Source organism: Coffea arabica, chromosome 4c (assembly GCF_036785885.1).
Source record: "Coffea arabica cultivar ET-39 chromosome 4c, Coffea Arabica ET-39 HiFi, whole genome shotgun sequence".
NCBI lineage: Eukaryota > Viridiplantae > Streptophyta > Magnoliopsida > Gentianales > Rubiaceae > Coffea > Coffea arabica.
Window position 1 is genome coordinate 39,493,813 of NC_092316.1, and position 21,250 is coordinate 39,515,062.

A 21,250-nucleotide genomic window follows, 5' to 3' on the forward strand; every position below is an offset into this window, starting at 1 on the left:
TTCGTTTCCAAGAAAATCATGTTTTGCACCCTTGCATTAGTAATTATTTGGCGAGGTATACGACTAGTAGTCGAGCCTCACATGTGCATTATGTTTACTCGATTCTGGAAGTAAAACCTTCAATTGGTTTATTTTGATTATTTTAGGGTTTCTTGGCGATTAAGGCCAATCTGAAGTGAAACTTTTTGAAGTTGAATCGGTGAGTGTACCACTCCCCTTCATTGTTGTTTAACTTGATTTTGCTCTGCAATCTGTTTATTTGTTCGAGACGAGGGTGTACTTTATCACACTCGTTCTCTAGTCTGATCATATGCCAATTTACTATGCAAAATTTGAATCTGTTATCTATGTCTGCATCTGTTCGGATTTCTATGACCTATGAGCTCAATCCTGTGGCTAAGTTATTCGAGTCGGGCCGGCAAGGGCCTGGACGATTAGATAACGAACCACGGTAGTCTGTTCGGGGATTTTGGGTATTGAGACCCTTGATTCCGGGTATACTCGAGTATTACCATTTCTGTTCGGTTACGGTGAGCGGGCCCGGTAAAGGGGTGTTTGGTGGACGGAATTCGGTGTAAAGAGGGGTCTACGGACGTTTGGTTCTATATACGTTGACGGAGAGTCAACCGGTTTGGATCAAGTACTGCGCTGGAAATTTGGCTCCTGAGAGCCACCCGTATCCTTCTGATTTGAATCATTGGTTCCTTTGCTTTACATCTGGCATGTGTATCTGATTTGTAAAATGTGAAATGCCATGATTTTTCTGCTATATGTTTGGTACCTCATTGAGCGCAAGCTCACCCCTTTCTGTCCCTTTTGTTTTCCTTACAGGAAAATAAACACTTTTGGTCTGGATTTGACAAATGGCTGCCAAACTGAGCTAGTCGAACATATCTTTTGTATAGCTCATGTATTAAAACCCTAAGTGTACTTTTGGGGCGTTTTCTCTTCTGATTTGGCAAACCGTGTATATGTATCAACTTTTGAAAACTTTTGTATGTCCTTTTGGATTGTAATTGCTAAAGTTCAGATGTGAATGTTTGTTAGCTATTTCGGTTGGGTTCTGACGGGTCGGTTACTATTCATGGCCGACTCCGGATTTCATTTTTTTTATTTTGGGTTATTTTACCATTTTGACTTGTTTACGCTCGTTTGTAAGTTCCGGATCGCTATAGATAGTTCTGGTCTGCATCGTTAGTCCTGGCGAGAGCTGGGCAGGCAGTCCGCTCACCCCTTTGGTTCGCCTTAGGGGAAAGTGGGGCTATCACAAGTGGTATCAGAGCCAGGTTCGCGTGGTCTCTGCGCTGAGTGAGACTGGGCCAAGTGGTGTTATGGTCTTGATTTCGTGAATATGTCTAAGTGCTCGTTTGAGCGTAAGTTATGAACCGGGCATGTTATAAGTGTAAACATTGTTTTCATGAAATTTGAGGAAAATAGATATGTATGTCGGGTAGGAATCTTTAATATGGATGATTTACTCTTGGGACCGGCCGGCTCGAGTTGTGAATTATCTTAGATGGGATTCTTGTGCCCGGATACGGGAGAGATGTGAGCCTAGGTTAAAGGACTTGGGCGAACTAGAAATGTAATTCTATGGAACTTCGCGTGGTCTATTCGGGTATTGTTAAGCATGATCACTCTTGATTAAGATATAAACGGTGTTGTTTTCGTAGATTAAGGATGGAGCCCTAGAGAGAAAGGATTTTCGTTAGTGATTGTTGTACTTGTGACCTAGTGTGTCTATAATACTTTTGGATAACCCCGCTGCTTTCATGGATTTGTATCTAATCGACTGTTATTGTGTGGCTTGCTTGATACAGTTATGTTAAATAGGTATACTTTTGATCTGTACGTACCTTTTGCTACTTGCTTTTGCCTACCTATGTTTAATATTATATTCCCGTTTCGACCCTAGATTTATTAGACCAATGGAAGGCACTCGTAGTGGACGGGGCCGTGGGCGTGGAAATAGGCAACCTACGCCTGAAAGGGGTACTGGGGAAACCTCATCTGGACCAAACCCTGAACCTAGGGTTGACCCCAATGTGCAGATAGCTGCTGCTATGCAGCAAATGACAGACCTGCTAGCACAAGTAGTGCAGCAACAAGCCCAGAACCCAAACCTTAACCCTGGAAACCCCGGAAACCCTGGCCATCATATCGAGAGCGAAGACAGAGCACTCGAACGTTTTCAAAAGTTTGCTCCGCCAAAGTTTGTTGGGGGACCCGACCCGGACGTGGCCGAGAGGTGGCTTGAAAAGATGGTTGACATATTTGCAGCCCTACACTACCCTGACGAACGGCAGGTGACTTTTGCTGTGTTTCAGTTGGAGGGGGCAGCCCGTTCCTGGTGGAACGTAATTCGGCAGAAGTGGGAACGAGAACAGACACCTAGGACTTGGGTGAACTTCATCAGAGAGTTCAATGCGAAGTTTTTCCCTCCTCTAGTTCAGGAGAGGAAGGAAGACGAGTTCATTCGACTCCGCCAAGGAGCTCAAACTGTGGCGGAATATGAGAGCCAATTCACCCGCCTATCCAAATTTGCGCCCGAACTCATCATGACCGAGCAGCGGCGAATAAGGCGCTTTATCCAGGGCTTGAACGTGGAAATTCAAAAAGATCTGGCGGTAGCCCAACTTAATGCCTTTAGTGATGCGGTGGAAAAAGCTCAGCGCGTTGAAACTGCAGGGTTACAAGTTAGAAACTTCCAAGCAAGAAAAAGGGGTTTTCCGGGGAGCAGCTCAGAACAAGCGGATAATAGTACAATCTCTAAAGTTCGCAAGGGAAACGGGAAAATACGGCAACCAGGGGTGTCGCGCGATGTTCCTCAGGGAGGAACGGTCGCTGCTGCTCGTGGTCCCTGTGGATATTGCGGAGGGCCAAGTCATACGGAAACAAATTGCTGGAAGAAAGAAGGAAAATGCTTGCGCTGTGGAAGCGCTGAACATCGGATTGCTAGCTGTCCAGCTCGCCTGCGCGAGCGGAGAGGGACTCTGCCACCAACCAAGCCCAATTCTCAACCACCCGCCAAGAGCAACCCTGGACAGACGAAAGGAGAAGGGACGGGATCGAAGGCACCAGCTCGAGTATATTCTCTAGAGCAGCATCAGGTCCCTGACTCGTCTGAGGACGTAGAAGGTACGATCCGTTGGGTACCTTAGAGATTTGATAGATTCTGCTGATAAGGAAATTTCGAGGACGAAATTTCTTTAAGGGGGAGAGAGTGTGAGAACCCGTAAATCCCTAATAATTTTCTTAGGGTTTATTTCCTTTAATGGCATGATTTCTGCATTTTCTGGCTTAGAAATATTTTCTTAGTGGATTTTACGAGTAAATATAGTTTTTAGATGATTTTTCTTGTAACGAATAGATTTTGAGAAATTAAGAACGTATATCAGGCGTAGGACCCACTAGTGCGAAAAGTTCGGAAAAATTCGGCCAATTAGGTTAAATTCCGGATACTGTGTAAAATTTATCGGGTGTTAAGAGATAAGTAGAGTGTGTGAAATGATTGATGTGAGAGAGAAAAGAAAGGATAGGATTGCATTAATGGTGTGACAAGTGTCACCATCTTATGGGTTGAAGCTTATGGAACACTATTCACTTTTTTTGACTTTTGACCAAAATTGGTTAAATATCTAAAAATTTCACAAAAAATCCCCATTTTCTCACCTTGGATGGCCGGCCCTCTTACCTCAAGAAGGAAGAGAACTTCATCATTTTGCAAGCTTCCAATTGGTTCAATCTTCCATAAACAAAAGCTTAGACTAGATTTCACTCCATAAAATCCTATCTTCTAGTGCTAGTAAGGGTTGTAGTGAAGTTTGTTTGAAGCTCTGAGGTGGCCAACCTCTCTACACCTCTTGTTCTTAGGTAAGTGATGTTTTACTACTTCCTTATATCTAATAATGCTTATTTTGTGCTTAATGGGGGCATGAGAGAAGGAATATATGATTTGTTTCTTGATTTGGTTTGTTTTGGTGAAGTTTTTATTTTATTGGGAATTTTTCTGGTTTAATATGATCTTGATGTTGGGGGCTTGTATGATGAATTGTAATGGTTGGAAATGGCTCTAGTGGATGTGAAATGTGGTTAAATGCAATCAATTTTGGATTTGGTGTGAAATTTGAAAAGTTAGGGTTCTTGAACCCCAATTCTGTCCGGTTTTAGATCACTGGGTTAGAGGCCGAATTAGACTTTGCTCAAAACATGAAAGTTGTTGGTATTGATGTGATGGAGATTCCTGTAGAATTTCAGGTCATTTGGATTAATGTAGAATGAGTTATGACGAAATTACTGTAGCTGTTCTGCTTTGGACAGAATGCGAAAACTGCGATAGTAATTGGCCATTTTGACTGGTTTTGGTTTGGATTTTGAAGTTGGTGTCTTCTGATGAAATGTAGCTGAATGTCTTAGCTAACATATGCCTTTGGAATTTCGGCATTTGGACTAGTATGGACTGAGATATACCGATTACAGTTTTCTGCGTTTTGCAAACCTGTTTTGGGAATTCTGGTATAGTATTTCGTATTTTTGACCTAGTTGGGCCAGGAACTGGATTGAGTGATCTTCTACATTGTTGTAGCCCTGTTTCATAGCTTCGAAACGGTGGGTCTTGCACCCCCATCCGATAACCGTAGAGAATTTTACACCATTACCGCATAATAAGGGCAAAACAGTTTTCTATTCGGGGCCAAGACTAAGGCCATTTTCTAATTTCTGGTTTGCTATTATGCTCATTTATGCATATGAAACCTTATTGGGGTTGTGGTTGGCATTGGTTTATGACTCGTTATCGAGTCTCTTTTAGGGCTTGCTTTCATTTCGATTGTTTCCTAGTTAACTTTTGTACTTGTACCACGTTGAGCCTAGCGAACGGCTTTTGGGAAATGAGATGAATTTTGTGTAAGATGTTGGGACTGATTTGAGGATAGAATGAAGCCTTAATGGCTGGAAAAGTAAGAGATTTAGGGGAAGTGCTGCCCGATTTTCTAGGCCGTTTGGTTCCTTTAAGTTGGGTTTGCCTTTTGGTAGAATGAAAGGCTTTTGGGTTGTTTGCGCCTAGGTCTTCATGCTACCTTTTCGTTTCCAAGAAAATCATGTTTTGCACCCTTGCATTAGTAATTATTTGGCGAGGTATACGACTAGTAGTCGAGCCTCACATGTGCATTATGTTTACTCGATTCTGGAAGTAAAACCTTCAATTGGTTTATTTTGATTATTTTAGGGTTTCTTGGCGATTAAGGCCAATCTGAAGTGAAACTTTTTGAAGTTGAATCGGTGAGTGTACCACTCCCCTTCATTGTTGTTTAACTTGATTTTGCTCTGCAATCTGTTTATTTGTTCGAGACGAGTGTGTACTTTATCACACTCGTTCTCTAGTCTGATCATATGCCAATTTACTATGCAAAATTTGAATCTGTTATCTATGTCTGCATCTGTTCGGATTTCTATGACCTATGAGCTCAATCCTGTGGCTAAGTTATTCGAGTCGGGCCGGCAAGGGCCTGGACGATTAGATAACGAACCACGGTAGTCTGTTCGGGGATTTTGGGTATTGAGACCCTTGATTCCGGGTATACTCGAGTATTACCATTTCTGTTCGGTTACGGTGAGCGGGCCCGGTAAAGGGGTGTTTGGTGGACGGAATTCGGTGTAAAGAGGGGTCTACGGACGTTTGGTTCTATATACGTTGACGGAGAGTCAACCGGTTTGGATCAAGTACTGCGCTGGAAATTTGGCTCCTGAGAGCCACCCGTATCCTTCTGATTTGAATCATTGGTTCCTTTGCTTTACATCTGGCATGTGTATCTGATTTGTAAAATGTGAAATGCCATGATTTTTCTGCTATATGTTTGGTACCTCATTGAGCGCAAGCTCACCCCTTTCTGTCCCTTTTGTTTTCCTTACAGGAAAATAAACACTTTTGGTCTGGATTTGACAAATGGCTGCCAAACTGAGCTAGTCGAACATATCTTTTGTATAGCTCATGTATTAAAACCCTAAGTGTACTTTTGGGGCGTTTTCTCTTCTGATTTGGCAAACCGTGTATATGTATCAACTTTTGAAAACTTTTGTATGTCCTTTTGGATTGTAATTGCTAAAGTTCAGATGTGAATGTTTGTTAGCTATTTCGGTTGGGTTCTGACGGGTCGGTTACTATTCATGGCCGACTCCGGATTTCATTTTTTTTATTTTGGGTTATTTTACCATTTTGACTTGTTTACGCTCGTTTGTAAGTTCCGGATCGCTATAGATAGTTCTGGTCTGCATCGTTAGTCCTGGCGAGAGCTGGGCAGGCAGTCCGCTCACCCCTTTGGTTCGCCTTAGGGGAAAGTGGGGCTGTCACAAATAAACCCTAGGAAAAATATTAGGGCAATACGGGTTCTCACAGCTTATCCAATCATTACATTAAATTCCCAAAAGGTACATCAATACCCAAATTATACTTCATCCGGGTACATCAAATATCCAAACCACATATTAGGTTTCCGAAGTACAACCAGTAAGAGGTCTAGCCCAAAATATATTAAAACCCTAAGCCAGAAGTGTATCAAAAGAGTTCCTCCAAGTACCATTCCATGCCAAATCCTGTTAAAGAAAACAAATCTACAGTGTGAGCAAAACGCTTGTGAGGCCAAGGACACACATGCAATCACATAGTCCAAATAACAAGCCCAATTAACAGGTCAAATAATAAAGTACAAGTAATTGCCAATTCAAATGAAATGTAAACAGAAACAATTCAAGGATATGGTAGCTCTCAGGAGCTAAGTTCCACTAGCATTGCCAGGGTCATTCGTATACCTTTCCGCGATGACTCTCTGTCAACCGGGTTGGTATTTCCAATCCGTAGTTCTCCACTTACTTCCCTCTATCTAACATTTCACCCCCTCGGATCCGTAACCAACAGGCATGTAAAGGCGATACTATACCAGTATGCCAAGCAAGATCTCAAAAGATCAAGCTTTAGGTCCCAAGATTTACCAAGTTCTCCCGACCAAGACCTCACCATTGGCTGCGAGATTACGAGGTATAACCATTGGGTTTTGGGCGTCCCCACAGGTCAGGTTTTCAGAAACAAATCCAGTTTTAGTCGATGAAATTTTCTCTGCATTTGACTTTAGGTCATGTACATGTAAAATCCAGCAATTTCATGTAATTCATGTAGCAAGTCATGTATTGATCCAAGTAAAGGAGATCAAGTGCGGTAAAGTACATATTTCCCCAACAAGTACAGTTCAAGTAACAACAGGTTCAAGTAGAGTTCATGTAGGCAACAAATCTCAAGCGAAGTGCAAGTAAACATGCACTTGACACTCACCAATTTAAGTAATGAGGAAGAAATGTGTGACGGCCCCACTTCCCCCTAGGGAGTACCAAAGGGTTCGGCGGGTCGCCTGCCCAGCTCTCGCCGGGACTCAGTCGTTCACTACATTCCTCAAACAGATTACAATATAAATCTCAAAAATTACATCAAATGTTCCCACAATTACACATCCAAGTCTCCAATAATTACATGTCACAAGCGAAGTGAAAACAATTTCCAACTATACATAAAATGATTCCAAATCCAAATTGTACAAAATATAGGCCATCTATTCACGTGAATAAGCACAACAAGTCTTCCTTCGCCACGAGCCCTGTGGAGGGGAATAAAACATTTTTGGGGTGAGCTAGAAGCTCAGCGAGTAACCAGTAAAATCAGTAATCAAATATATTTCACAATATTGCATTTCGATCCTTTCGATGATGTCATGATTCAAAGAACAAATGTCCGTTTATTGCTCTTGTGAGCCAGTGAAATCATAGTACCTGAACACCCAACGCTCAAATAGATCATTTAACATTAATATTAACATTAAGAGGGAGCCCCTTTTTGAGCTCCGGAGCCATTTGCTCCAAGTAAACAGAGGTGGAGACGTTGGTGTCCAGCACAAGACTCCCCAAGAACTCATTGAAGCCAAAATCATATCATGAATTCACATGCAAGCACGCATGAGATGCAGTCGAGTAAATAATGCAAGAAACAAGAAACATTTCATAAGAAACTTTAACAATAGTTTGGGGTCACTCACCTCCATGGCTCAGAATCATCCACCATATAACATTGCCTTGCTCAAATCCAAACTCAATGCAAACAAGTCCCTTCAAAGTTCGGACAGCACTTCCCCTGAATTTGCTAACTTTTCCAGCCATCATGGCTTCATTATTTCCTCAGCCAGTCCCAAAGGTACACACACAACAACAAGTTCATCCAATAGTCATTCAGCAAGCTCCAAGTAGTACTAGTACAAGTCAAGCTAGGGAAAAGTCCGGAAATGAAAGTTAAGCTCAAAACCAGAAAAACAGTTTTGACGTCATTTTGCGGTAATGGTACCAAAGGCGCTACGATTGTCGGATGAAGGTTCAAGGCCCACCGTTTCGAAGCTAAGAGACAGGGATACAATATTACAGAAGATCACTCAACCCAGTTTCGAGTGTAACCAGGTCAAAAATGCAAGATACCACATCAAAAACGTAAAACAGATTCACCAAAACGTATTCTAGCGGAAACATCATAACTCAGGCTCTACAAGTCCAAATCCAGAAATTCCAAAAACCAGCTGAAAGCTAAGAAACAGGGCTAAATTTCATCAGAAGCCCTCAACAACCAATTCGGAAGCAATTCCAGCGAAAACAACCAATTACAGGCGCAATCCTTTCATTCGGGTAAAACCAGAACAGCAATAGTAATTTCGACTTTTCTCATTCTACACAACTCCGATTAACCTGAAATTTTGTAGGAACCTCTAAAATATCATTCCCTACAACTTTCATGTTTTGAGCCAAGGCCAATTCGGCCTCTAACTAGGAGCTAAAAATTCGGGCAGAATGTTCCTTAATGAAACCCTAGGTTTTCAATTTTCTTCCAAAACCAAAATTTCTTGCAATTAACTACTTTTTCCACCTCCTAGTTCCTTTACATACCATTTCCAATCATCATAGATAGCCACACAATCATGTTTATATTAAAACAGAAAAACCCCAAAAACAATAAAACTTCATCACTACAACCACAAATCAAGAATTAATCCATAAACTTGCATCTCATACTACCACTAAGCATGATTTAAGCATCAATTAAGGGAGGAGGGTGGTTCTTCACAACTTACCTTAGAAACAAGAGAGAGAGAGAGCTATTGGTCACCTTAACTTTCCAAAAAAACTCCACCAAACAACTCACAAACACTAAGTGAAGAGGTTTTATGGAATAATTGCAAGATCAAATGGTTGGATGGTTCAACTTGAGCAAGATTGGAGCTAAAACTTGAAAAGTTTTCTTTCTTTCTTGAGAGAGAGAGGGTCGGCCAAGCTTGCAGAAATTTAGGGGCTTTTTGGGTCAAAATTGAGTATTAGTAAAGGTGAGAAATAATGGTCAAAGTCAAGGTTGAATAGGAAGGTGACACTTGTCACCCTTTTTAATGCAACTCTATCCTTTTGTCTCTCCAATGATAGTCCATCTAGGTATCCTCTAATTATCTCTTAACACCTGATAAATTAAACCCAGTATACAAAACTTAACCTAGTTGGCCGAAATTTTCCGAATTTTCCGCACTAGCGGGTCCCACATCCGATATACGCTCATAATTTCTCAAAACCTATTCGATACTAGAAAAATCATCTAAGAATTATATCTGCTCCTTAAAATTATCTAGAAATTTCCTAAGCACGAAAATGCAGAAAACAAGCCATGAAAAATAATAAAACCTAGAAAATGCAAAAAATACGGGTTCTCACACTCTCTCCCCCTTAAAAGAATTTCGCCCTCGAAATTTTTTTATCAACGGAATTTTTTTTTTCAAAATCTAAGGTACCTAACGGATTGTACCTTCTACGTCCTCAGACGAGTCAAGGACCTGATGCTGCTCTAGAGAATATACTCGAGCTGGTGCCTTCGATCCCGTCCCTTCTCCTTTCGTCTGTCCAGGGTTGCTCTTGGCTAGTTACTGAGAATTGCGCTTGGTTGGTGGTAGAGTCCCTCTCCGCTCGTGCAGGCGAGCTGGACAGTTAGCAATCCGATGTTCGGCGCTTCCACAGCACAGGCATTTTCCTTCTTTCTTCCAGCACTTTGCTTCCGTATGATTTGGCCCTCTACAATATCCACAGGGACCACGAGTAGCAGAAACTGATTCCCCCTGTGGGACACCACCTGACACCCCCGGTAGCCGTACTCCCCCATTTCCCTTTCCAACTTTAGGGGTTGTACTCGTATCCGCTTGTTCTGAGCTGCTCCCAGGAAAGCCCCTTTTCTTGGTTTGGAAGTTTCTCACTTGTAGCCTCGCATCTTCAATCCGCTGAACTTTCTCCACAGCATCACTAAAGGTACTAAGTTGAGCTACCGCCAAATCCTTTTGAATCTCAACATTTAGTCCCTGAATAAAACGCCTTATCCGTCTTTGTTCGGTGACAATCAGTTCGGGCGCAAACTTAGACAACCGAGTGAATTGACTCTCATACTCGGCTACGGTTTGAGTTCCCTGGCGAAGCCGAATAAATTCATCTTCCTTCTTTTCTTGGATTAGAGGAGGGAAAAACTTGGCATCAAATTCCCTCATAAAGTTCGCCCACGTCCTCGGGGTTTGTTCTCTTTCCCATTTCATTCGAATGACATTCCACCAGGAACGGGCGGCTCCCTCTAGTTGAAAGACAGCAAATGTTACCTGTCTCTCCTCGGTATAGTGTAAGGCAGCGAAAATATCGATCATCTTCTCCAGCCACTTCTCAGCTACGTCAGGATCAGGGCCTCCAAGAAATTTGGGTGGGGAGAACTTCTGAAATCTCTCAAGGGCTCTATCCTCGCCCTCTATGTGATTACCAGGGTTCCCAGGGTTGGGGTTAGGGTTTTGACCTTGTTGGTGCACCACTTGGGCTAGCAAATCAGTCATTTGCTGCATAGCAGCGGCTATTTGGACGTTGGGGTCAACCCTAGGTTCATATGAGGTTTCTCCAGTGCGCCTCTCAGATGTAGGTTGCCTAATTCCACGCCCGCGGCCCCGTCCACTACGAGTGCCTTCCATTGGTCTAATAAATCTAGGGTCGAAGCGGGAATATAATATTAAACATAGGTAGGCAAAAGCAAGTAGCAAAAGGTACGCACAGATCAAAAGTATCCATATATAACATAACTGTATCAAACAAGCCACACAGTAGCAATCAATTAAATACAAATCTATGAAAGTAGCGGGGTTATCCAAAAGTACTATCGACACACTAGGTCACAAGTACAAGAATAACTAACGAAAAGCTTTTCCCCTCTAGGGCTCCGTCCATAATCTATGATAACAATTCTATATCAAGGTCGATCACGCTTAACCACACCCGAACAGACCACACGAAGTTCTATCGTATCACATTTCTAGTTTGCCCAAATCCTTTCTAACCTAGGCTTTCATCTCTTTCGTATCCGGGCGCAAGAATCCCATCAAAGATAATTCACAACTCGAGCCGGCCGGTCCCAAGCGTGAATCATCCATATTAAAGATTCCTACCCGACATACATACCTAACTTCCTCAAGTCCCATGATAAAGATCTTTACACTTATAATAGGCACGGTTCATAGCTTATGCTCAAACGAGCACTTAGACACATTCACGAAATCAGAACCATAACACCATTGGCCCAAGCTCACTTCACGCAGAGACCACGCGAAGCAGCTCTGATACCACCTGTGACGGCCCCACTTCCCCCTAGGGCGTACCAAAGGGTTTGGCGGGTCGCCTGCCTAGCTCTCGCCGGGACTCAGTCGTTCACTATATTCCTCAAATAGATTACAATATAAATCTCAAAAATTACATCAAATGTTCCCACAATTACACATTCAAGTCTCCAATAATTACATGTCACAAGCAAAGCGAAAACAATTTCCAACTATACATAAAATGATTCCAAATCCAAATTGTACAAAATATAGGCCATCTATTCACGTGAATAAGCACAACAAGCCTTCCTTCGCCACGAGCCCTGTGGAGGGGAATAAAACATTTTTGGGGTGAGCTAGAAGCTCAGCGAGTAACCAGTAAAATCAGTAATCAAATATATTTCACAATATTGCATTTCGATCCTTTCGATGATGTCATGATTCAAAGAATAAATGTCCATTTATTGCTCTCGTGAGCCAGTGAAATCATAGTACTTGAACACCCAACGCTCAAATAGATCATTTAACATTAACATTAACATTAAGAGGGAGCCCCTTTTTGAGCTCCGGAGCCATTTGCTCCAAGTAAACAGAGGTGGAGACGTTGGTGTCCAGCACAAGACTCCCCAAGAACTAATGCAAGGGTACAAAACATGATTTTTGGGAACAAAAGGTAACATGAAGACCTAGGTTCAACAACCCAAAAGCCCTTCATTTCTATCACAAGCCAATTCAAACTTAAAGGAACCAATCGGCTTAGAAAATTGGACAGCACTTCCCCTAAATTTCTTACTTTTCCAGCCATCACGGCTTCATTATTTCCTTAGACAGTCCCAAAGGTACACACACAACAACAAGTTCATCCAATAGTCATTCAGCAAGCTCCAAGTAGTACTAGTACAAGTCAAGCTAGGGAAAAGTCCGGAAATGAAATTAAGCTCAAAACCAGAAAAACAGTTTTGACGTCATTTTACGGTAATGGTACCAAAGGCGCTACGATTATCGGATGAAGGTTCAAGACCCACCGCTTCGAAGCTAAGAGACAGGGCTACAATATTGCATCAGATCACTCAACCCAGTTTCGAGTGTAACCAGGTCAAAAATGTAAGATACCACATCAAAAATGTAAAATAGATTCACCAAAACGTATTCTAGCGGAAACATCATACCTCAGGCTCTACAAGTCCAAATCCAGAAATTCCAAAACCAGCTGAAATCTAAGAAACAGGGCTAAATTTCATCAGAAGCCCTCAACAACCAATTCGGAAGCAATTCCAGCCAAAACAACCAATTACAGGCGCAATCCTTTCATTCGGGTAAAACCAGAACAGCAATAGTAATTTCGACTTTTCTCATTCTACACAACTCCGATTAACCTGAAATTTTGTAGGAACCTCTAAAATATCATTCCCTACAACTTTCATGTTTTGAGCCAAGGCCAATTCGGCCTCTAACTAGGAGCTAAAAATTCGGGCAGAATGTTCCTTAATGAAACCCTAGGTTTTCAATTTTCTTCCAAAACCAAAATTTCTTGCAATTAACTACTTTTTCCACCTCCTAGTTCCTTTACATACCATTTCCAATCATCATAGATAGCCACACAATCATGTTTATATTAAAACAGAAAAACCCCAAAAACAATAAAACTTCATCACTACAACCACAAATCAAGAATTAATCCATAAACTTGCATCTCATACTACCACTAAGCATGATTTAAGCATCAATTAAGGGAGGAGGGTGGTTCTTCACAACTTACCTTAGAAACAAGAGAGAGAGAGAGCTATTGGTCACCTTAACTTTCCAAAAAAACTCCACCAAACAACTCACAAACACTAAGTGAAGAGGTTTTATGGAATAATTGCAAGATCAAATGGTTGGATGGTTCAACTTGAGCAAGATTGGAGATAAAACTTGAAGAGTTTTCTTTCTTTCTTGAGAGAGAGAGAGGGTCGGCCAAGCTTGCAGAAATTTAGGGGCTTTTTGGGTCAAAATTGAGTATTAGTAAAGGTGAGAAATAATGGTCAAAGTCAAGGTTGAATAGGAAGGTGACACTTGTCACCCTTTTTAATGCAACTCTATCCTTTTGTCTCTCCAATGATAGTCCATCTAGGTATCCTCTAATTATCTCTTAACACCTGATAAATTAAACCCAATATACAAAACTTAACCTAGTTGGCCGAAAGTTTTCGAATTTTCCGCACTAGCGGGTCCCACATCCGATATACGCTCATAATTTCTCAAAACATATTCGATACTAGAAAAATCATCTAAAAATTATATCTGCTCCTTAAAATTATCTAGAAATTTCCTAAGCACGAAAATGCAGAAAACAAGCCATGAAAAATAATAAAACCTAGAAAATGCAAAAAATACGGGTTCTCACAAAATGTCCCTCGAAGCTTTAGGCGTTCACTGTGGGATTGTGAGAACCCGTAAAACCCTAATAAATTTTCCTAGGGTTAAACCCTTTAATGGCATGTTTTCTGCGTTTTCTGGCGTAGGAATATTTTCTTGGTGGGTTTTATGAGCAGTTATAGTTTTTAGATGATTTTTCTAGTATTGGAGAGTTTTTGGAAAATTAAGAATATATTTGGACGTGGGACCCACTAGTGCGAAAAGTTCGGAAAAATTCGGCCAATAAGGTTAAGTTTCGGATACTGTGTGAAATTTATCGGGTGTTAAGAGATAAGTAGAGAGTGGGATTTGATTGATGGGAGAGGAAAAAGAAAGATAAGAATGCATTTAAGAGGTGACAAGTGTCACTCTCTTATTGGTTATACTTTATGATTTACTATTCATGTTTTTGACTTTTGACCAAAATGGTTAAATATCTTAAAAATTGCACAAAAATTACCATTTCTTACCTCCTCCATAGCCGGCCCTCTCTCTTGCCAAGAAGGAAGAAAACTTCTTCAAAACTTCAAGCTTTCAACTAGCTCAAATCATCCAAACCAATTGCCTAAACTAGTTTCTACTCCATACAACCTTTCCATTTGGTGTTAGTGGTGAGTTTGGTGAAGTTTTTGGAAGAGCTAAGGTGGTCTACAACTCCTCTTCTCTTGTATACTAGGTAAGTGATGATTGAACATACTCCTACACCTAACGATGCTTAAGTTATGCTTAGTAGTGGCTAAAGTGATGATATTTGTGATTTATTTCTTGATTTGAAGTGATTTGGTGAAGTTTTTATATTTTTGAGGAATTTTCTGGTTCAATATGAATGTGATGTTGTGGTCATCTATGATGGTTGATAATGAGGGGGAAAGACTCTAGTAGGTGTGAATTAGTGATAATTGCAACCAATTTTGGGTTTGGATTGAATTGTGGAAAGTTAGGGTTTTATCACCCCTTATTCTGTCCGGTTTTGGATCATAGGGTTAGAGGCCGAATTGGATTTTTCTTAAAACATGAAAGTTGTAGGTATTGATGTGTTTGAGGTGCCTGAAAAAGTTTAGGTCATTTGGATTACTGTAGAGTGAGATATGTCGATTTTACTGTGGCTGTTCTGGGTTGATCAGGATGGCAGAACTGCGTTTGTATTTGGCTATTTTGACTGGAATTACTTTGGATTTGGATGTTGGTGTCTTCTGATTAAATATAGAGGAATGTTTTAGCTACCATATGCCTTTGGAATCAATGCATTTGGACTTGTATAGACTGAGTTGGACTCATTACAGCATTATGTGATTTGCAAACCTGTTTCGGTAATTCTGGTTTCGTATTTTGCATATTTGACCTAGTTGTGCTAGGAATTGGACTGAGTAGCCTTCTACATTGTTGTAGCCCTGTTTCTTAGATTCGAAACGGTGGGTCTTACACCCCCATCCGATAACCGTAGTGAATTTGGTGCCATTACCGCATATTGAGGTCAAATAGGGTTTGTGATCCTGTTTTGCGATTCTGGTATAGTGTCTTGCATTTTTGACCTTGTTACGTTCAAAATTGGACAAAGTTTCCTTCTTCAACATTGTAGCCCCTTAGGTCCTGGTTATTCCTGTAAAATTTCAGGTTAAACGGATTAGTATATCCTGAGCTATAAATGAAATACTCAGACCTGTTTTGACCGTCAAATTCTGTTACGTTTTTGGAAAGTTTCTGACCGTGACTTTTTCGATTTTGATAGAGTATGATCTGGGTGTCGACTTCTTCATAAGAAATGTATATCTTGGTCACAGCTTCGAAACGCTATAAAGTGCGTCAAAATCCGAGTTCCGTAGCTCTAGTTATGATCGAAATAAGAATTCATGTCAGGACTGTTCTTATATCCGGACAGTTTACGACTGGAACTTTGGCTTCACATTTGACTGGGTTACAAGCTGTTTGGGCTTGCGACCAAAACACCAAACTTATAGCCCTATATCAGAGCTTTCTAACGTCCTTGGAATTTCATGAATCGGATTTATAAAACCTGAGATATAGCCGAGCAAATAAGGCCTGCCCGTGAAAATGACCATTTTCTGGTCAGATCTGTTTTGGTCCTGATGACCAATTTCCGTTCCGAATTTGGATTTCCGACCTTCATGAAAGTTGTTCCATTTGGAATGAACCATCTAACTGCCAATTTTCAGCTCTTTTGACCATGTGTAGCATAGAAAATAGTTTGCACCCAAAACTGGCCATTTGTGCATTGGCCAGATTTCGTAAGTGATTGTGTTTGGTTCATTTGGGACTGAAGCCTCCAGTTTCAGTTCTGGATGTCTTCATAACTATTGTTGTTCATCCTTTAAGCTTTGATATGGAGTCTCATAAGCCTTAATCCGATATTCGTAGCTCAACTTATGAGTAAACTAGAAACGAGTGTCAAATCTGCCGTTTCCGCTAACGGCCGTTTCCGTTTCCGTCCGTCATATTTACGTGCGCGCGTGTCGTTTTTACCGTTTTGCTTGTTTTAGGCACGATAGTAGCCATTTACGATATTATGTGACACAATCTTCTATTTCAGACGGTGGTGAGCTGGGCGGAACTGGTGGGGCCCACTACTAGCTGTTCATTTCGATCCTACTTCGTACTTTTGCTATTTCAGTTTCTGAGTAAGTATTCAGGCCAGTTTGGTGTGTTTTCTTTCCTATGTGTTTGAGATATGTGAAAAGGGTACTTAGGCGAGGGTGTACTTTATCGCACTCGACCTAAACCCTAATTTGAATGTATAATTGTACTTGGCATATGTATATGAACCTTTTGGAACCAAAACCCTTGAGCTTGTGGCTCGGGGCGAATTTCGAGTAAAGTTTGTGAAGTTTGCAAAGTTTGTGAGTTCGTGGGCCCGATCTAAGACATGTATGGACTATTCGAGCCGGTTAGGGCTTGGTCGAAGTCAGTCCAACTTAGTCTGAGGTCACCAAGTTTGTAGGTTCATGTTATGAACCAATTTTGTGAATCCGGTTCACCGAGAAGGTGACCAAGTTTGTGACCCGAGCTTGTGACTCAAGCTCAAGTTTGTGATTTCGTTCGCCCGGGCAAGTTTGTGTGGTGACTGGCCAGTGAGGGTGATAAGGTGCCGGTGGGTGTACAAGTGAAGTTCTATGGACCATTGAGTGTGGTCGACGGAGTGTCGGCAGGAGATCATGCATGGCATATGAATTGGCTTTGGAGCCACCTGTATCCTTATTGATGCGATTGAGCACGAGACCCAAAGTGTACAAGTAGACCCTGTGAAGGTGCCCCTAGGCCCAGTGACACGGGCACGAGTTAAGAGATTCAAGGAGTCCCTCCAAGCCTTGGTACGTGCCATCCAAATCCAAGAGAAACCGGCCATTGAAGGAATTGAGTTGGAATATCCTTGCACGACTACTAAAATGCTGCTTACAATTGAAGATGCAAGTGTTCAAGCTCCAAATAGCGGGCCAAGCTGCAGTTAAGTACCCTCGCTGAGCCGTACGGGGATCTCGCTGTACCGTACGGGGATCTCGTCCATTCCTTGTGGCAAATTCCCTTAGCTTGTGAAAGCTAAGTTGAACATCCTAGAGCCGATCCTAGGCTGTTCGTGACTTATCAATCAAGCACACATACTTGATTGTGGCGTCCTCTACCGTTAAATCTGTTCTTGAGTGGTCCAAGTTCGGGTTCAACTCCATCCAATCTTCATCGTGTTCCTCTAGATCCGAAGTTGCTTCAGCGAGATCCCCGTACGGCTCAGCGAGGGTACTTAACTGCAGCTTGGCCCGCTATTTGGAGCTTGAACACTTGCATCTTCAATTGTAAGCAGCATTTTAGTAGTCGTGCAAGGATATTCCAACTCAATTCCTTCAATGGCCGGTTTCTCTTGGATTTGGATGGCACGTACCAAGGCTTGGAGGGACTCCTTGAATCTCTTAGCTCGTGCCCGTGTCACTGGGCCTAGGGGCACCTTCACAGGGTCTACTTGTACACTTTGGGTCTCGTGCTCAATCGCATCACTTATTATGTGATGTTACTTTTCTGCTTTTGCTTTACTCTTACTGTGTAACTGTTGTTACGTGAAATTTATGCTTTCGCCCCTGTTTACTTACTAAGCATATAGCTTACCCCTTTCCTTTTGTTTTCCTTAGCAGGGGCCGACGCGGGGACTTTTGGCTCGTACGCTAGTATAGTTAGATTGGCTTGTAATAGTTGAACAGTTAGGATGTTTGTTTTTATTTTGGTGGTTTGTATAAGGACCCTCCTTAGGGTCTATCTTCTGCTGGTTGTGGTTATAGTATATTAGAGTAGTTTGACTCGAGACTTTTGAAGATGTAATTATAACTTTTGGGATTGTATATATTGTATATAGTGCTCTTTCGAGTTATCTAGTTTTATTGCTTAAGTTTTGAGTCCTGGCGCGAGTTAGGCAGGCGGCCTGCCGATACCCTTGGGTTCGCCCTTGGGAGAAGTGGGGTCGTCACAGGGATCCTCTTGAAGGTCCTCGTGTGCGCCTGAGCAAATAGTAATAGACTATCATTCACAAACCCCTACTATTAACGAAGATCGTACCATAGTACAATCTTAGAAAGTCTCGTGAAACGAGCCTAAATTATCCTAAATCGAGGCTCTCAAGTGGGGTTTTAAAGTACAAGAGAAATTTAGTTTTCATCTTGGAAATCAAGTATAAAACATTCAAGTAATATTGAAGGAATAAGGAGTACTTAAAAAAACTCCATTTCCTTGGAATTCGGGAAATTTCAGTTTTGATACGATACATTTGAAAAATCATATCTCACGTTTTATAGGTCAAAAATTCGAAACCTTGGTACCGTTGGAAACCTCTTCCAAGGTACTAAAAGTTCCTAGAATACACTTTTCTAAGATTCCAAATGGAAAATATTCAAAAATAAGCTCAAAGTCTCTGTTTTGGTTTCTAAGGCAGATTTAGGTTGGTTTTTGGCCAACTTTGAAAATTTGGCAAAATTCACTTGATTGGAAATATCTTTTGAGATTTGGAACTCTTTTAGGGTCACAATCTAAGTTTACAACAAAACAAGCGGGATGAGAAACGGAGTTTTGAGTACTAAGATATGGCAACTCAAAGTTACCAAAATTCCCTTGTGAAACATGAGTTTTCCAAACTCGAGTCATGAACTTTGGTAACTTATTTGAGCCGTGAAACGGCTTCGGAATACCACCATAATTAGCAGTATAATACTACCATATAAGGGTTGTCCCTCTACCAAATTTAATGGAGAAATAACTTCGGAAAGGTAGTCAACCAAACAACCAAAATTTTGGAAAATCCTAAGGCAAAACTGTCTTGAGCTTTTTGTTTTCCCTTCCAACATTTGGCCAAGGAAAATCCTTCAAACATGGTTAATTTGTGTACAAAAATCCTAAGGAACATTCATGGTACATTTGGTAAGTGTTTTAACTCCAAGAAACTCAATTGGCAAGTCCATACCAAGTCTAACATCAATTCTGCTCAAAATTTTAGGGTTTTCAAGGACAAGGCAGATTTCGTATTTTGATCACAAATCACTCAATTCAACTCAGAATTGAACATGGTTGATGGCGTTGGAAAATACATTCATAAAGCTATAATTTCACAGAAGAAATCATTTTGAAATTCAGCACAAAACTAGCTCAAATTTGAGCCTCAAGTTGTAGCTTCTGAACTTCGTTCCAGGAAAATAGAGAAATAGGACAGTCATCTTTAAATGGTTGGTACGGGGTATTCGGGTGGAATTAGGGGTTACATTTTATACCAAATGAAATCTGGGAATGTCTAGTTTCCAGTGCCATAAACGGCACTCAATTCCGACATCGGAGCGATGAATTATAGCCGAAACAAGATGGCTGTCTGGTAGTGACGGGAATCATTACCCAGTTTTAGTAAATTCTAAAACTCAACATGCACTCACCCAAATCACGTAAAATTTTGAGGAAACTTTAAACACAACCTATATTTCACATTTGCATCAGAAACAATTCAATTGGACTTCAAGAAAATACACTAAAATGCACGAAAATAGCAAGGCAGAAACGGCATCTTCACATGCAACTCCTCATTTGACTTCCTTTTCATTTTTGCCACTTAACTCTACTAAATTAGCACTTGATCAACACAATCAGCATCCAATCCTATCAAATCAGATCATCCAAGTCATTGTGGGATTTCATAGAGTCCACTCACCAATTTTCCAACAATTTAAAGCTGCCCATGAGAATCCAAGAGCTCATGAGTGAAATCTATCTTCCATAAAACAAGAATTAAGTGGTTGATCATTACTTACTTCCTTAGAGAGCCAAGACAAAAATTTTCAGTCACTTTGAGCTGGAGGAAAACCATGAGAGGCAGCTCCTTTCCTAGCTTATCTTGATCACCAAGTGATTTGAGGGTTGCATGTAAAATTTGGAGGGAATTGAGCAAGGAATTGAGGAGAGAGGGTGGAGGAATTTTTCTGGTCTTGTTCTTCCTTTGCTGCTCAGCTATTTGAGAGTATTAGAGAAAGGGAATGCTGCTGGTATGAGCTTCTAATGGTAAGCTTAAACGTGTGGCTCAATTGTACTCAAAGCTGTCCACTAAAGTAGTGCACATGCGCGTGCATTTTGGGCTCGATTTCTCGCGAGTTTATTGCACTAGTGCACTAAAACTCTAATGCACTTGCATTCATATTATTATTATTCACTCTTAATAGTCCCAAAATAATGGCCTAAGGTTCCTCAATTACTCACGTGCGTAAAAACACGTATTTCCAATTTAAGCGTGAGATAATGAAATTTCTAAGAAATTCCTATGACGGTAATATAATTAACTAACCTTTGAACACTTAAATTAAAAAATACCTATTTTGAGACTAATGCACAAGTCTCCAATTTTTCCAAGCGTATTGTATTCTCGAATCGATTATTTACTCCAGTCGTGTATTTACTATTTTCACTTAACGAGCATTCATAAATTAAATTTCGAAACGAGACACTTTAAAAATATAACTAAGCTATGGATACATTTAATTGGGCCGAAAAAGGTTAGAAAATAATAATCGGAGCATTTGGCCAAATAAATAATTAAATGAGTTAGAATTTGGAGTTTAAATTAAATAATTTTTTTTGAGTCTTTACATCCTCTCCCCCTTAAAAAAATTTCGTCCTCAAAATTTAACTTGATCTGCGAACAGGTC